The 18,732-nt window shown below is 30.3% G+C and overlaps 1 protein-coding gene across 1 annotated transcript in view; it reads right to left on the minus strand.

Annotated features, from left to right (window-relative positions):
- Positions 1-16,956, minus strand: part of LOC113549257 (putative ferric-chelate reductase 1 homolog) — a 42,169-nt gene extending 25,213 nt beyond the window's left edge. Inside the window, exon 1 of the mRNA XM_026950468.1 lies at positions 16,587-16,956. The gene's annotated coding sequence lies outside the window, so the exon portion shown is untranslated. The remainder of the gene's footprint in view (positions 1-16,586) is intronic.
- Between the last annotated feature and the right edge of the window lie 1,776 nt (positions 16,957-18,732).

An 18,732-nucleotide genomic window follows, 5' to 3' on the forward strand; every position in this document is an offset into this window, starting at 1 on the left:
AGAAATCATGTAATACATTATTTTTGATCACATTACCGGGTATGTTATATGAGCCAACGATTGGACAGAACATAACGACAATTCTTTGTGTTGACTGTTATATATTATATACTCATATGCATACGCCGAGCTAATCGTTGATAAAATACTAATGTATCGTCAAACGTGATCTCCGTCAACTACAAACCGAAGGTTTCCCGCATAATATTATCTATCTTCTTACACAATATATATTTATATGTAAAAGATATGTTAAGACTCATAAATATATTTTGTTAACGGTGCATAACGGCCGGCAATAGAAGTATAATACTAAAATTACACACGGAAACAAAACGATTCCTCGTTTGGCGCCGATCTACTCACTCGTTTCACATAATTTTACATACCGACACGACTACTCGTATATATAGAAACTATATTATGGAATTAATAACCATTAGATTAAATTTTAAATAGCATAAATCATACAACGAATAGATACGTATATTTTAGATTCGTAACTCATTTACAAATGAACGAAAAAAGATTATTAAATATTTTTAAAACAAACATATATTGTTTAAACAAAAAACGCATCTTAGCCGTAATGATCGCGAATAGTTAGTTAATAATAATTATTTATTTTAAAATAATGATAAACTAATTCGTGTTAAGGAAGATAACAAAATGTTGGTCTACTACTCTATAAAAATGTAAATACTCAAATAACTGTTTGTCTAATACTCTAATAGCTAATTAACTAATCGTAGACTACCTATATCATTTCAGGATTATTTATTAAATCGTTAGCTAGGATATGCATCTTACTCGGATTTTCAAACAAGATATATTTGTTTTGAAATATTTAACATATTTTTTATTTTTTTGTTCAAAATTTGGTTATATTTATCGAAACGCTTAGGAAAAATAAAATTAAAAATGTCTGTGACAATTATTGATAAAAGCTCTAGAAATTATAACTACAAAAAATAGTAAAAATATTAAATTTTTTCCAAAATTTCTTTTAATATTTTCAAATATTTTTTAAAAACGCCAATAGTTTTCAAGTTGATCGTCTTACGTTAAAAAAATATACAGTACACAAAAAAAAAATACGGAGAAACTATTTCTTATGTACACATACTAGATATGTATTATATACCTAAGTTGTACATATATATATATATATATAAACCTATATGTGATATTATAAAAAACGAATCGTAAGTTTTTGTGGAGAAAAAAATAACAATAAAATAGTTCAACGAAAGTGATATGGAGAAGACGTCAGATTTGCCCATATATGATAAATAATACCCGATATCTTTTTATATATATCAAAGGGAAACGGTGACAAAACTTTCGAATCGTCATATATTATATACGGTAGGCATACTGTGAACAGGCGGACTTGCTGTGAGACGACATCACATATTGAGTGCAAGTAACTTGACGACACTATAATGTATACATATTACGTATATATGTATGTATGTATGCACTATGATATATATGACACACAATATAACACAAATACACAAATCCGCGTACACATCCAGACAGAAAGCGAAAATGTTGCGTTTCGCGTGATTTCGAATTCTTCTCGTCCCATCGACGGCGAGTAATAGCATAAATATAGATTATTGTCACGACACTTTGCAAGACGGGTTGTATTTTGTATCGGGTAGCAACAGCCAGCAGGTAGAACCGCCGTCCGATACATATAAAATATTATAATAATATCCGTATGGAGAGCACGCATGTTTGGGAAAACGCGTCGTTTCTTCCCACCGCCGTTTTCCTCCAAACGGTTTGGGGTGCGGTCCGTGGCATTAAATAAATATTTATTCTAAACGTTAACATATACGTTATACAGGGCGATTCACCAAGCATGGTGACTAAATCGTTTTCATTTAATATCGAACTTATTCGAATTCTGATTTTCGGAATTTTTAAATATACTTATCTACTTAAAGATCGTGTTATCAAATTCTTGAGATTTTTTTGTACTGCTCAATAAGTGTTCCTGTGGCATGACAAGTTTATATTTTTCTTATAAGAACCCCTTATTTTTACTGTAAATTATATAATAAGGGATAATTCTTTTTTAGAATGTTGATGTATCTAATTCAGAATTCGTACAAGTAGTAATAGAGTTATTGAAATGTTTATATTAAGGATAATAGTCCTTAAAAACGGTTTTTTTTAAACTGATTATCGTGGATCTATTATTCTTAATACACAAATTTAAAAAACTCAAGAAAAATCTGCTTGTTTGAACTTTGATTTTGATACCTACGGCAATATTTTCAAAAAAATTATCCACTAAATAATTCACAGTATAAATGGGAATTCTCATTTGAAAAATAGAAATTTATATGTTGTATTTGGGACACTTTTTAAGTAACACAAAAATGAAGTATCACGATTTAAAAATACGATCTTTAAATAATAAGTATACTTGAAAATTTCAAAAAATCAGATTTTAAATAACTGTGTTAATAAAGAAGTAAAAGAGCGAGTGTGCTTAGTGAATCGTCCTGTATATACACGGTAAAAACTTTTGCCAACAGCAGTATATACATATATATATATATATATATATATATATATATATTATTACTATGAAGATAATTATTGCGCATACATAGTCACTGTCGTAGCCGTACACGGGCCTACAATATATGCCACGGTCATGGGACCCGGACCACGTTAATTGCAACTCCTCCGGACAACTCTGCGACTGCTGCGGCGGCGGTGGTGTAGGTTTCCCCGCAGCCGCGGCGTACGCGTACTTATTATTAATGCTATGCGTACCTTTAGTTTTTTACTATTCTCTTTTTTTCCGCAAGACTATACTACCGTACACACACACACACACACACACACGAGCACGCGCGTCATTTAACTCGAACACACACAAACGCGGCGATAATAACACAACATTACTGCAGCGATATGGGAATGTGCGTCGACGGCCATTGCGAAACGTTTCTTTTTCGTTTCTTTTTTCTTCGGTTTTATTCCTCGTACGTTAAAAAAAATAAAAAATAAATAAATAATAATAACAAAAACACCTATTTAACTACGCCGTTACAGACGTGCATATTATTATTCTCACGCACGTCCCGTCAGAAATTTCGTCTCTACGACATATAAAAGTATAAAGCCCACAACATCTCGGTCTGCCTGCAGCACACCGAACAAACGAACCCTGATAAACGTTATGGCGGTTTTAGTCTGAATAATGCGTCATCGTCTGTTTCGCGAGTTTTTTCGAGGAGATATAATATGAATTTTTAAACACTCTGAGGCCATATATCCGTGTTTGTATGACTCTTTTCATTATACGCGCGTAACATAAAATTATAATTTACAATAGTATAAATTATATAATAAGTATAACGTATAATATACTAATATAATTTGTACGGGCGCCTTGTTGTGTATGTTCAGCTCTGCGGATTGTAAATACGTATTATAAATACAGGTAATATATGCGTGTACAGAGAAACGTGTCTGTGAGAGCAAAAACCAGCAATCGCGAGATGAAGAATTCTTGGCCGAAAGGTAGATGACAACGCGATTTCGAGTTCGAAAAACAGCAAATAATAAAACTAGGTGTCCGTTTATTACACTTACTATATAAATGTATGTCAAAGTAGGTATAATAATATTAATAATAATTGTTCAGCATCAGCGAACAAAAAGTTACAGGAAAATCAAAACGAACCGCGTGACAATAATATATGATACCTCACACTCGCTATATTTTCGACGTAAATCGTAAACACATTAAAACCTAATGCTAGTCAAATGGCGTGGAATTAGGTATACTAAAGTGGGAGATCACAATATATACACAATATTAAATTCTCTGTTACCTTTTAATAATATAGTTATTAAATCTGAACTACACGTCTCGGCCGTTTAATGCGTTTGTTTCGTTCGCGAGAATATTTTTTTTTAATAAACAGCGATGAGGTGTTGCATTTTATACGATACTAATAAAGTCCTACATTGTTCAGATTATACCTATATAATTGAATTTCCATTTAACGAAATTACCTGTTTAACGATACATTGTTAAGACTAATAGTCGTAACCAAATTAAACCAAATCATGTGTAATCCTATTTAACGATTTTCTCTGTTAAAAGAATTTATTTTTATTGCCCAAGACACTTCGTATAAAATGTAAAAGTTTCGCTGTGCTTTAATAATATAACGGTATTGTCATTACAGACTATACGTATTCGTGATTAATTTTTGTAATTGGTCCAATGATATTACGCAGGTACCCGCAACTGCATACTAGTACGGGGATGTAGTTTGTGTTTAAATGACTGCCAAATTAAATCCTCCCCGTCTAAACCCAGCTAATGTCGACTTCGTGATATCCAGTATCAATCGAAACTATTAAATGTATTATTAATGCACAACTCAAATGTGTTTATCTAAAAATTTAACTACCAAAATAAACCATTCAAAACGTATGTACGATAAATATTTTATGTGAAAGTTGTAAGGTTAAAATTTCTAGAGTACTCAAAAATTAAATTGTTTACTATACAATGTACCTTTCTGCTGAATATTTTAATCGTCATGTTTGTTTAAGTAAGGACCTTCGTCTCTTTTTCATTTTTTATATATACAAGATTAATGTGCGAAAAACATATTCAATTATGCAACGACAGAAAAACGGTTGAATATAAATACCATACAAATTAGCTGGTATAAAGGCATCCATTAAAAAAAAATTAAAGTGGCTTTGTGCGAATTCGTTCGTGGACATACAAATGAGATCAGTGTAAAATTCGAAACTAGAATACAAATTATTAAATACATAATATTACGATTAAAATATTTGACATTTCAAATCGAATTTAAGTATACATAACATGGGCGAAACTGTTTTCTACCAAAAACGTACCCTATTATATGTGTAATAATCATGATAACTACTCGTATAATTATCGATTAAGTATTAAACTTTAACAGGTCGAAATAACAGCGATTCTTCGAGTGCTAAGTATAAGAAAGGTAAATTGAAATAGGTACATGTTTACTTACGTCTTGCTAATATACAGAATAGTATTCGCTAATGAATATTAAATCATATCGTTGTTATTAAACAATTCATTGCAAAATAATTCGACGGCCATGTCTTAATGTCATATTATACGCGATGTATTAAATTTACTCACATTATTTCGCTAATTCAAACATAATATGTAATATCGTTATTTATAATTAAGGTGAAACGAAATGTGAACAAGCGTATGGAGTAAATTCAACCATATGTTGTGCGTTTAATATTTAAAGTTATTTTTAAAAATTACTTGATTGACAGATAAGTTACCTTAACGTATATTATTTTTTATGCAAATCATTATTTAAGATTTTTAAACTGCACAAAATGTATTACAAACCTGCATGCAAAAATAATAAATATATTTTTTTCATCATTAAAAATGATAATAAAAAATATGTATAATTATGTAGGTACAATTTAAATATGTACCTACCTATGCTCTAACTAATCATAATATAATATAAATTGTTCGAAATTGGTTTTCAAAGTCAGCTATTATTATTAATTTATCTAAGCTACACGGACATGATATTTCACTAACAATAATATGACTCAAAGTAAATACCATTCCCACTATGTGACGTCATATAAATCTACAGTAAATTGCTCATTAGTCATTACACGGGAAAAACAATATGATTTTCCTTGTTTTATAAGGTGCACCATAAAAATTTAAAAACATATATTATTTTAGATATAATTTTCAGATAAATATACTAAATAATAAATACTAAATGTATAATTACATAATCACCACGGAAAATAAAATAATACAAGATCCAATACATAAGAAACGACTTATAGTGATATAACGCCTAGAATGAAAACAAATAATATCTAATCTAATTACAATAATATTAGTATAATATTAATACACCCAACAAGTACCGAACGAAAACGTGCTAAGGGTATTTGGGCCCGGAAATTATTTTTTAGGAAATCTTTTGAGTCGAGCTACGCATCAGTGGTGCGTAATACAATTCTGATCAAAAGTCAAAACAAATTCTACCTAATAGTAATAAATAATAATACTAGGTAGAGATCCCTTATATAGTTAAACGTTTTAATTTATGGATTTTTTAATATTTTACGATAAATGAAAATATTATATCTCTCTGCCAGGTGGAATACTCAAAAGACTCTATGATTAACTATAGCATAAATATCTACACTGGCTTAATAATAGTCTAACGATATTAAAGTATTACTATAAATAAATATATATACACGAGTTACGAGTATATCATAACCATAAGCGATAAGCTTTGCGTTTTAGTTTATATTGCGTGTGGACTACTTTTCCATTATTCTGGTGTACTTTGAATTTTAAATATTTCGCTAACTAGTAATATATGTCAAACCATTCTTTGGGGCGTCTGATTTACTCATATTATTATAACATTTTATTTTACTAAAGAAATTATTTTTATTTAATTCTCTTTTTTAAACATACACAAAACTCACTACACCGAATACGTGTACAATAAATAAATTCATTTTGTGTCAAAAAAATCGTCTCCTATGATATTATATCATATATTATGTATATCTTGCCAAATTAAAAACCACAATGTAATGTATTAGTATATTACCTGAATTCGTACACGCGTGATAATAAATAATAACAGCGGTATTCAAAAAATGACTAATGATTACTTCAGCATACAGGCCGACCATAAATGACTAATGAGTTAATGTCCACTTCAACGCGAACGTTACAAGTGGAATATATAAAAATAATTATGAGATTTCCAAATGTTTGTGGTTTTTTTTATTTTACGAAAACGATTTATCATGATTAAATGGACCAAAAACATCACGGTACCGCGTCGCGAACTAAATTGAAACTACTTAGATCTTATAAAAATATTTAAATTTAAAAATATAACGTCGTTCACTGACCCTTGTGATATGATTACGATAGTATTGTGCTATGACTTATGGTTATTTCGGACAGTCGCAGTTGCATAAGTATAAATAATAACAAAAATGACACTTGCGATAATGAGAAGAATTCGTAAATATAACGTTTAACAATAGACAACCAGTTCACATAATAATAATATTATAATTTATAAAATTTTACTCTAAAAAATATGCAATCTTCCGTTTTCGTATTTATGCGCATTACACTATACATATTACAAATTATGATACATACTATATTATTTTATTTATGCTCATTTTCCAATTTTATTTCCATTCAACGAAAACAAACAATTGTTTTATATTAATAATTGTTTTTTGTCCCAAAAGAAACTGAAGTATTAATATAGGTACATAATTTATACCAAAACAAATAAATATACTTAGTAATACACCAAGTACGCTCATCGCAATTTTTTTCCTTTGATAATAGATTTTTTCTAATTCTGATATTTGAAATTTGTAAACATACAATTTGTATAAAAGAACCATATTTTTAAATTATTAAAACTTATATAGAATTTATAAACTGTTCTATAGTGATATAGAGAATCACCCTTTTTATTATAAATTGTCAAGGAAATGATCTTTTAAAATATTGATTTGTATAAATCGAAATTATAAGCAGTAATTCTAGTATAGCTTATGAATAATTATATAAGCATTAACTACTAAAGATATTAGCCGTTATAATAATAGGTTATTATATATGAGGTATATGATGATTTGAATATTATAGTATAATAAATTAATGTTATTTTATCACAATTTTATAATTTGTAAAAATTGTACAAGCAATACAATTTATCGTAAAACTAATTTTTCTAAGTATTATCCTGAGTATACACATTTTAATAACTAGGAAACTATTTGTTAGATTTTTTATTTAGTATATCAACATTTTCAATAAAAAATTACCTATCTATTAACAACTATTTACAGTAAAAAAAAGGTTAGTTCTTATTTAATAAAAGTAAGTTTATATTATCGCAAGACACTTTTTAAATGGTATAAAAATGTAAAAAATTAAAAATATGGTCATTAAGTATACTTTAAAATTACAAAATCATAATTTGAACAAATTCATTAATATATGAAAAATGGAGGTGAGCATGCTTAGTGAATCAATTTTTTTAAATTTCATTTTTATTACCTAAAATTAATAGTCTATAAAATCTAAAAAAAATCTAGAATTCGAGGGGGTTAAAACAATGAAGCTATTGGACCTACACTATACATATTATATTCGTAGTCATTATAATTCGTCTATTTGTACGTCGTAACTCGTAAATCATTCAAACGGGTCTCGGGTGTAATTTGTTTGGAACGCTCGAATTATTTTTTTTTCCCGAGGACCGAATTTTCGTTACATCACACCAGGACGATTCAACCAAGATCATTAATCCCATTATTCCTTTAATAACGAATAAATTCACAATTTAGATTTTTGGAATATTTAAGTTTAAATACCATTTTTAAAATACTTAATACTTTTTTTGTGCTATTTAAGGATTATCCTTTGATGATTAAAACTTTTATTAATGTAAACCACCCATTTTTAACAATTCATTTTAAAGTCTATGATAATTTTTTATTGTTATTTTTATTGTGTAAATAAACTAAAATTTGTGAAAGTAGTTTCTAAATGATAAAACCTTTACAATATATTCTATAAATATTAAAATATTAGGACTTTATAGTAAACAAAATAATAAAAACTGTCTGCGTATAATAAGTAAGTATAAAACTCCATCATCTACTAAATCTATTTTTTACTTTATATAAGACCATTATTAAGGATTATTATCATTAGTACATAAAGTTTAAGTCTTTAAGAACACAGAATCTATTATAATAATTTAGATTGAAATAAATCAAAAATATCAACAAAATCATCTGCATAACAATTTTCAATAAATAAGAGAAGTTGAATTTGAAAAAAAATTGTATTTACTCCAATAGTATCAAAAAAATACAATACCATCTGAAAATATGATCTTTAAGTAGTATAGGTACTATAAATTTCTCAAAATTCAAACTTAAATAAATACATTGTTAAGAAAACCTTGTACCTGCAGCGTGTGATAAATAACATAGCAAATCTTACGTTAAACAGAATCTGTTTTACTATGTTATTTTTAATATTTGAGTAAATTTACCGATTATCAAATTTAAAGGCGAAAATAATATCCAAAGCCTTAATTGGCCTTATTTTTATACAATAATTTTAAGCAAGTTGAAGTTTTTATTTTTTTTTTTAATTTTAACATTGTTTTAATGGGGGCAAACACGATCGGCGAGTCATTCTTTAAATTAGAGTTTAAAGCAGTATAAGAGATAATTGGTATTTGTGAAACGTAGAGCATGTCGGAAGATTTAAAAAACAAACTAAATTATAAAATAAAAAAATTAAACAACGAATTCTGTGACGGGATATGGACAAAGGAATGTTTACAAACAAATAAAAAAAATAACCGTATGGTGAAAAATAAATCAGGCCGAAATATATATTTTAATATATTGCCGTATTTCGAAAAAACTCGGAATAGTTCTTTTATTTTATATATCCGTATGATATTATTCCAAGTAATAAAAATATCACACACACTCGGCTCATAATATTATGTGTATGTGTATATGTATGTGTGTGTATGTGATGTGTGTGTGTGTGTGTGTGTGTGTGTGTGTGTGTGTGTGTGTGTGTATATGTATGTGTGTGTGTGTGATGTGTGTGTGTGTGCATAAAGTACCTAATAGATTAAAGTGTAATAAGTCACTGGTACGGGTAAAAAAAATAAACGCTAGAAGGAAACTGTAATATGATAATATATTATACTATTGTAGACCGATGGTTCGTTTGCGTCGTCGTCGAGGAAGCAAAAAAGATAACACGAACGTATTCGTGTCCGGAAATTTTAACGATTTATCTGTACAAATATTTGGTCAAAACACTTTTTCTTTGTTCCTTTTACTCAAGTATGTATATTATGTGTATTATTATGTGCTACGGTTTGATGCGGACGTATAACGCGCGTTGTTCAGTACCTATATATACCTACTCGTGTTTTTTTTTGGTTTTTTTTTTTTTTTACACAACCATAACAGTACGTTTTTACTGCCAAACTCCGAGGTTATATTTTCAGCTCGCCAAATTGTGCAAAACATATAATAACAGCTGTGACAAAAATAATATATATATACATATATACGTGTATACTGTACATTAATAAAAGAGAAAAATTATGCCATCAGAAAATAATATTGCGATGGGAATAAAAAAAAAAACACATTAGGACTGGTGAAAAAACATCTCCGTTCTATAATGGCATACGTTTCTGTCGACCACAATGGGTTGAATGGTATATTGAAAAAAAAAAATGATAATATTTTGAAACCGACCAAAGTACGATATAGAATATATTTAGAACTGTATAATAGTGTATGTATAAGACTATCTGTTCGCGAATAGAACGTTTAAATGAAATTAATATGTTCGAGTATAAACGTTTTCAGCATTCAAGCTCTTATAAAAAATCGACCACACGCTACAGCTACTTTTATGTAGTGGTGTAATTGGGAGAAAAACTAGGAAATGAAAACATTCCTAGTGTTCAACAACCAACCACAATCAAGAAAAATGTAATATATTTTTATTTCTTATGTATGCGATAGCAATATGTTAACGTAAAAAATAATATGTAACATTAACTTCATAATAATTAATTGACTATGAAAATTAATTAAAATAAAATTATTAATCACATAAGAATGAATATACTAGATTAGGTTATGTATATTATATAGCAATAAAATATTATCTTTTCTAAGCCAAAATTAACAACCTATGTATCTATAGCATATCATATTTAATATGTTGTTGAAAATTGTTTATTTTCGATAACAGATCACACGAAAAGCTTTTCAGCTTTTACGAATCATAAAAACCACAGTCAAAAAAAATATGACATCATCAAACCACAGAGAAAATATATTATTTTTCTAGTAATAATTACCTATGTAAATATTCAAAGTAATTCACAGTTCTATTTTTCCCTTTAATAGTGAATTTATTCAAATCTTTGGAATTTTTAAGTATATTTTGATACCATATTTTCAAAAAAATATAATTTATAATATAATGTGGTTACATTTTTTAAAAAATGTTACATGGTATTATTTGTTGGATAATATTCATACAATTTTTTAATATATTTCAATTTTAAATCAATACATTTCAACCCTTAACCATTTTCTTATGTTTCTAAGTAGATAATATATTAAATTTGAATTTAAAGTTTTCAAACTACAACCAATAATAATTTGAAATAATTGCGTGTGCTGAAGTAAAATATAATTTTACTGAAAACGTTGATTCTCAAAATAAATATTGAATATTGAACGATTAATTATTATTTATACAAGCATTCAAAGGTTATAGTTTAAAGGAGTTCTTAAAAGCTTTCTCGAAATTCTTACTGTGCATACAGTTCTAAACTTTAAATTCTTACAAATACGGTCCAATATTATTCGACGTAAATAAATAAAAATAATACTACCTCGGTAAATGAAATTAACAAGATTGGTTTCCGCGAAAAAAATTATTTTACACAAAAAAAAACCCATCACGGTGGAAAACGGTAGGTATAAGCAAACTCTTTTGTTGTGATCAAGAAATAAAAAAAAACAATAATTGTTTTTAGTGACAAAAATATATATCCCCCGGACAGTGTACATTGTAGGCAACGTATAGTGCTACAACAAAATAATAATATATACAACAATACACGGATTTTATTAAATAAACACAGATCGAAGAAAATCCAAACAATAGACTGAGTGAATAGAGAGCACAGGTTGGCTCGGTCTATCGATGTCTCGTCAAAAGCTTACCACTACCCGCGTACTAACTTGACCACTGTAATAATAACATCCTACGCCATATATTGATGGTGTGCCTATCCGCACTGAATATAATTACGTCACGTCCATTCCGCCGATTAGTCACGCGCACGTCATGGGCGACTATCCGGACCCGCGGGGTTTTCCGTCTCTCTCCCTGTCGTGTCTCTCATTCGACTCGGGAATATTTAATAATTTTAGCAGCGTCTCGTGTGCTGCACCAGTGCCGCGCTGTGCTCGGCGGAAGTCTCTCGCCGTATACGACGGGCCGATGGACGGTGCGACCGACGGACAGTGCACACGGCCAGCACGCCCCGTACAGTCGGACAAGACGTGTCCGTCCGCCTCGACGGCCAAGGTCCCTCGCGAGACTAATCGTTCGGTCACAAATCAACGGGCGAATAAAAAATGATTATCTTTTAATGGTGCGGCGATGACGTTCCGGTAGCAGCGCATAATCGCCACACACGTCGTTTTTCAGTTAATACGATAATAACCCAATTATTGTAATTCGTTTGACTTTTATGTTGATTTTTTTTTTACTTTAGATCCGTCGTATTAATATAATATATAATTACTATATTATACGTACGTAATATTCTAACACATTTTTCCATTTAACTCCATACACTCTCATTAACCTCATAGTGAACAAACATATTTTACCTACCGCGGAAATCTGGGAAACCCAATATTGTGCCTTTTCGTATATATGAAAAAAAAATACAGAAAGAATGCAACTCGGTGGTTTTTATGTTTCTCGGATACTTGGTTGTAATGTATTAATATATCAAGTACGCCAACGCCTGACGCTAACGACGACGACGACGTATCGTCGAAAAATAATAAAAATGTTATTTACGATTTCTACTCAAAAGTAAGTGCACATGGTCTTTAGAAAATATACCTATTGAATAGGTATTAATGTATTATTATGGATTATAGTGATGTATAGATTGGGTGACAAATTTACTAGCAAATGTCCTCGTGTATTTCAAGATTGTTTCAATAAAAAAAACTCGGTTTTTTTATTCGTCTAAAACACCTTTCAAACCGGCAAATTTTAGTTTTTTTATAAAAAAACCCAACTATGAAAATAGTCAAATAATTGTTGAAAATATCGTGAAAAACCAAAAAAATATTAGTGTCAATCATTTTAACTATTGAATCACATTAACGAATAATATAAAATAAATTACGTGCTTATCCTACAAATCAATTATCAAACGAAAATTTAAAAAAAAAACGTACCGAAGTAATACATTGCCCACGTCGTAAATCCACGAACAAGGTATGTATTTAATTTTTCCACGATTCGAATAAACCCGAATCTATATCATAATAATTATAGTGTTTTATAAAAATCGCCAAGTTAGGTCGACAAACCCGATATTATAATGTTATACCTGATCTAACCTAATACACGGACGACCTACGAGTATATAGACACGTCAACAAGCGCGGTTACTGGATATTATTTTATTTCGCGTGGTTGAGTTCGTGGAGTATACCTACACTAAATTAATATACGATACAATATATTAAATCCATTTGATTGATAAGTGATTCCCCGTATCACAGTACCCAAATGTCCGTTGAAACCGAAAATTATCAAATACATATATATATATATATGTTTATATTACATAATATAATTTTAGGCATGTATATTATCGTCATGTTCACCACTCATTAGTAATACACCATTAACGTTATGTTGCGGAGATTATTCGATCAGTTGTCGTGATGCGACCTACAATCCGTAAGACGGCACACCGCCGTGTGTATACATTATTGTGTTGCCGAGGGGCAATGATACGTGTTGGATAGAAAAATAATAAAACCCGTTCTGCCGATTAAAATATTCAGAGAAGTGCCATCGTATATAATATTATTCATAGGCGGAATCACGATATATATATATACTATATATTTGAATATATTTATATATACTGAATTTGACTGCAGTCAATCGTATAATACTCGTGTTCATTAACATTGGGTTATTCATTAAATTAAAGCGCTAGCGAGTTTCACCGAATCCAAATACTTTTTCTTAAATCACCACCATTTCACCGATATCGGCATTATAAATAGAATTAAAAGTCCCCGAATAAGTATAATTAAAATATGAAGCTATATAAAATAAACTGTATAATAATCAACAATACATACTTGTATTTGTATATATTATTATTCAATGAGATGACCGAGTTTATTAAAAAGAGAAAAAATTACCTAAAAAACCATAGACTGAATATTGAAATACAAATGTTTATACTATATATAGGTAGGTAATGTGTATTCATTTTCCGAAGGGTATCGTTTTCAATCAAACTAATGGCATTGGATACACGTGGGCACATGGCTTACTTGTTGATTAATGTGATACCTACACATTTAATTTTTACAATATCGTCAGATTTATCGAGTGATAATTTTTATGGGATGTAGCGAATCTATTAACTTACAACACAATTTATTGCATTCATTGCATCATATTTATTTAACTGATTATATTACTAAGTCAATTTGTGTGAACTTAAAAAAAAAATATTTGTATACCTAGTAGTACATTTACAAGTTTATAACATTTTACAAAAAAAAATTCTAATATTATATTATTATTCCTGACTTTTGCGCAGTACTATCCTTGTCATTTTACTCCGCTTGTCTAAACTTTGAAAGTTAATTAATAATAACTATTTAATCAATATCTATCTTGACATTTATACATCAATATTCCAATAACGTATATTCTACTTCTTATATTGTGAAATTGATAATGCTATAGATTATTAATAACAAAACCACTATCAAAAAGTAGAAAATTTATTTTTATAAAAATAAATGTATGCTTTCAAGGTTCCAACTATTATAAACATTTTTTAAAATATTTAAATATTAGCTTGCCAATAAAATTATTTTAGCCGGATAACACCGATATCTACACTTATAAAAAAAATATATTTAACCAGAAAACTATGATTAAGGGACCTCTCTTATTACTAACGACTATATAGTTACTAGTAAATTATATAATATATGTCTGCAAACCTGTATAATTATATTAAAATTTCGATCTAATTGATCTAGGTGAATGTATAAGGAAATTAAGGACATTCGACATTCTTGATTTTAGTTTACATTATAGTTAATACTTAAAATACTAATACCACGAAATACGTCTGTCGTCACAATTTGCTATTTAAATTATGCCGTAGAGTAATTTATTTGTATTGATTAATGAGTTATTCGTGTAATTTTGTTCTAATAAAACACCTCGGAGATACCGCAGTTTGTAAAATCAATACCAAACAGTAAACATTTAACAACGAAGTATTAAATAGATCATAATTTGATTACCTGTAAGAGGTAAATCGTGATACATTTTAAAACAGGTTAGTGCATTTTAATAAACGCATTTACAAGTAATCAACATACATACTGATTCACATTTTTAAGTGGTGGTTGAAACCTTTTTTTTTTAATAAAACTACCATATTTTTGTAACTTTTTATACCTATATATAAATGTACTATATATTAGACCTACAACCAATACGCTATGGCTATATTGCTATATTTTAGCGTTCTTCAATATATGTTTGCATATCGTAGTAAACGACACAATTATATAACCAATAACACGTCACACTTCTATTAATCGTATATAGGTACTGAAAGCCGTTTTAACATTAAAAGTAAATTATTTTTAATAATTGTTATTTATATTAATTAATTTAAATATTTTTTTTTTTTTTACAGTGTTTTATTCGTAGGTATGTAAACTTCGAAATATCCAAGCGAACACGTATAAATAAATATCGTTTCAGATTTTTCGTATAGCAAATCGATAATGTTTATTCACTATGTATACTCAAACTATTGAGTCATTATTATCTTATCAATGACCTAATCTAACATTAATACCTATCTTAGATATATATATATATATATATATACACTAAAAATTTTAATAACGCTTGTATAGGCTTACGAAATTCGCGTCTATTGTATGCTGCATGTAGAGTTGATATGACTATTCATCAAACGTCGACCCACCCGTTTATTGATCTACAAACGACAATAATACTTAATAGTCGTTGAACTGTAGTCTACAAAGTTATCGATCGACAACAAAACTCAATATCTCGTCGCGTCCCACAGACTGCACGGAGTCTGCGGGAGACTTTAACGCGTCACCTACTCGATCGACTGCGGCAACAGACAACTGCTTGTTCGTTCGCATCGTCATGTAATAATAATTAATAAGTAATGAACTGTACATACAAAATCAAATTATCACGTCCCGTAATACACGCACGGTGCTAACAATAATGAGAACTACGAACAAATATAATACACTTATTATGATTTATTATATATTATATTATGTATTATTACTATTCATAATACATAACTCGATCGTATTATTTATGTAAGCTATATATAGCGTTCCTTCTAAGTTATACTTTGTTTTTGGATGTCGCGTGTAGCGTAATTACCGTTATTCTATAGATATAACATTATATTATAAACTAGCGGACGGTCAACCCGAATTCGGGTTACTGTACGGAAACAAACCAACAACAAACCGTCTTAGAAACCGACGGGCGGTACGACACCTAGTGAACATTTCGTCGATATTGACATTATATTATAGTAGGTGCTTGCAAAACTAACCTGCGCGTGGGCGAAGTTGTAACGTAGTATTTTTGAGTGGCGTTGCACTTTAAAGTGTTTTCCTCGCAGCGGGCGGATCGTCGAGGGTAGTCAGTAGGTTGACTTTCAACTTGTTGATGGAATACGAACAAATAAAAAAAAATTAAAAAAAGAATCACACACACCCTTTACGTGAGGATAGAAACTGAAAACGAAAATAGCATTAACTGAATAACTGTTCGGTCAATCGCGTACGCGTCGAACCATCGTTTATGCGCGCGCGCGCGGGATACGTTCTACCGACGTGATAGTGTCCGGACGAATGCGTGGCGTCGTCGTCGGCTAGTGGTCGACCGTGTGCAACCGGAATATACAAACTCTCGGGCCGGACAGAGACGGCGGCGGCGGCGGCGGCAATGGCCTTCGATGACGACGACGACGACGACTATGAATAATAATAATAACACGGCGGCGGCCGACGACGGAGTGAAAGAAACGCAAGCGCGCGCACCTATACACGAAACTCTTGTATATAAAAATCAAAACTATACATATACGTTTTAATAAGAATACTACTACTATATGGTATATATATATATATAATATGATAGCATAGGATATATAATGTTGTATATGGAACTGCAGAGCCATATAGGTAATAAGTCCATCGTTCTATCTCGCACGCACCTGACGCATATAATATTGTGTACGTATATCGTGGTGGTTGTGGTGGGGGCGTGTACATTGTTGTTATTATTATTAACGTAGTATAGTATTTTAATGCGCGTAAAACCTAAACCATAGTAGTGTTTACGAGCGTGTGTCCCTAACCCCGCTGGTTGCTACGGCGCGGTTCCCACAGGCGAGTCTTCACCTCCTTCCACGCGACCGCAGCAGTGGGTAATCGTAATATATAGTCGCGCTAGCGCGTACGTGTGCATACAAAACGAAACACTGTAAACAAAATGTGTACACATAGTAATAACCTATAACCTAACCTAACCGTGTACCTGTACCTGCACGTGTGACGGAACTTTGGGTAAATCGGAGTTTATCGGAAACAGAATTACCCTCGTCTTGTCGTCAGGATTTCGACTTGCGGGGGTTCCTTGAAATTTAAAAACGAATTTATTTATTAAACGTACGACATAACTTGCATAAATCATAATAGTTCTACAATACCTTATATTATTCACGTATGAGTTAATAACAAAAACATTATAATAATATAATATGTTTTGCGATGTTTGTGGCAAAAATTAGTGTTGAACATACTTTTATAAAAATTAATTTCTAATAGTGTCTCAACTTATTATAAACCAATTATAAAATATCATTGTAGAAATAGGCTGACAGTCTCCGCCGAGAAACATTTTTCGTATACAATGATGCGATTTATCATTGAATTCAAATTTAATACATCTATTACAGTTAACTACTCAATAATCGAGGTACACGCCGATACCTACTATACCGCAAATGAGCGATTTTACTGGGCTTTATTTTTTTATTATTGACCATATTATTATACCGCACTTGCGTCTGTCTGAATCACGACTTCATACCTGCACGGTATCTAAAATCTGTCGTCGACCGATTGGGCGCATTGCGTGGACCGCGGTGGGCGTGTACAAACGATACTACGTTATACTTAATAGTATCAATTATGATATAATACGCATTTATATTATATAGGTAAGTAAACACTAAATAGGTACTTTTTTATTATTACGTGCACACGATCGTATTGACTTCATTACTTCAACCTTAGAAAAATAAAAATCCTTACAAACTACAAATGTATAATATAATAATATTATCGTTACTGTTTACTATTATTATAGGCTGCGAGCGGTAACTCGACCGCATTCCGACGCCGTTTTCGTGTTATCTGCAGCAGTTGTACGATTGCAAGTCGCGGCGATCGTAGAAAGGCACAGACGAGACGCACTGTGTCGCGTGTATCGCGTGATCCATACGAATATTAAATCATTTAATTATTGACACGCGGCTCGACTATAGTTGTTGTTTTTGTTGTTATTGTTGTGTACACGATAATATTATAATAAATCAAGGACCTAGGTACGATCACACTGTCCAGCGCGACTCTGCGAATCAGAGCATTGAAGATAATTACGCCGGGAAACGCGCGTGTGTGACGATAACG

Source organism: Rhopalosiphum maidis, chromosome 1, assembly GCF_003676215.2.
Source record: "Rhopalosiphum maidis isolate BTI-1 chromosome 1, ASM367621v3, whole genome shotgun sequence".
Classification (NCBI taxonomy): domain Eukaryota; kingdom Metazoa; phylum Arthropoda; class Insecta; order Hemiptera; family Aphididae; genus Rhopalosiphum; species Rhopalosiphum maidis.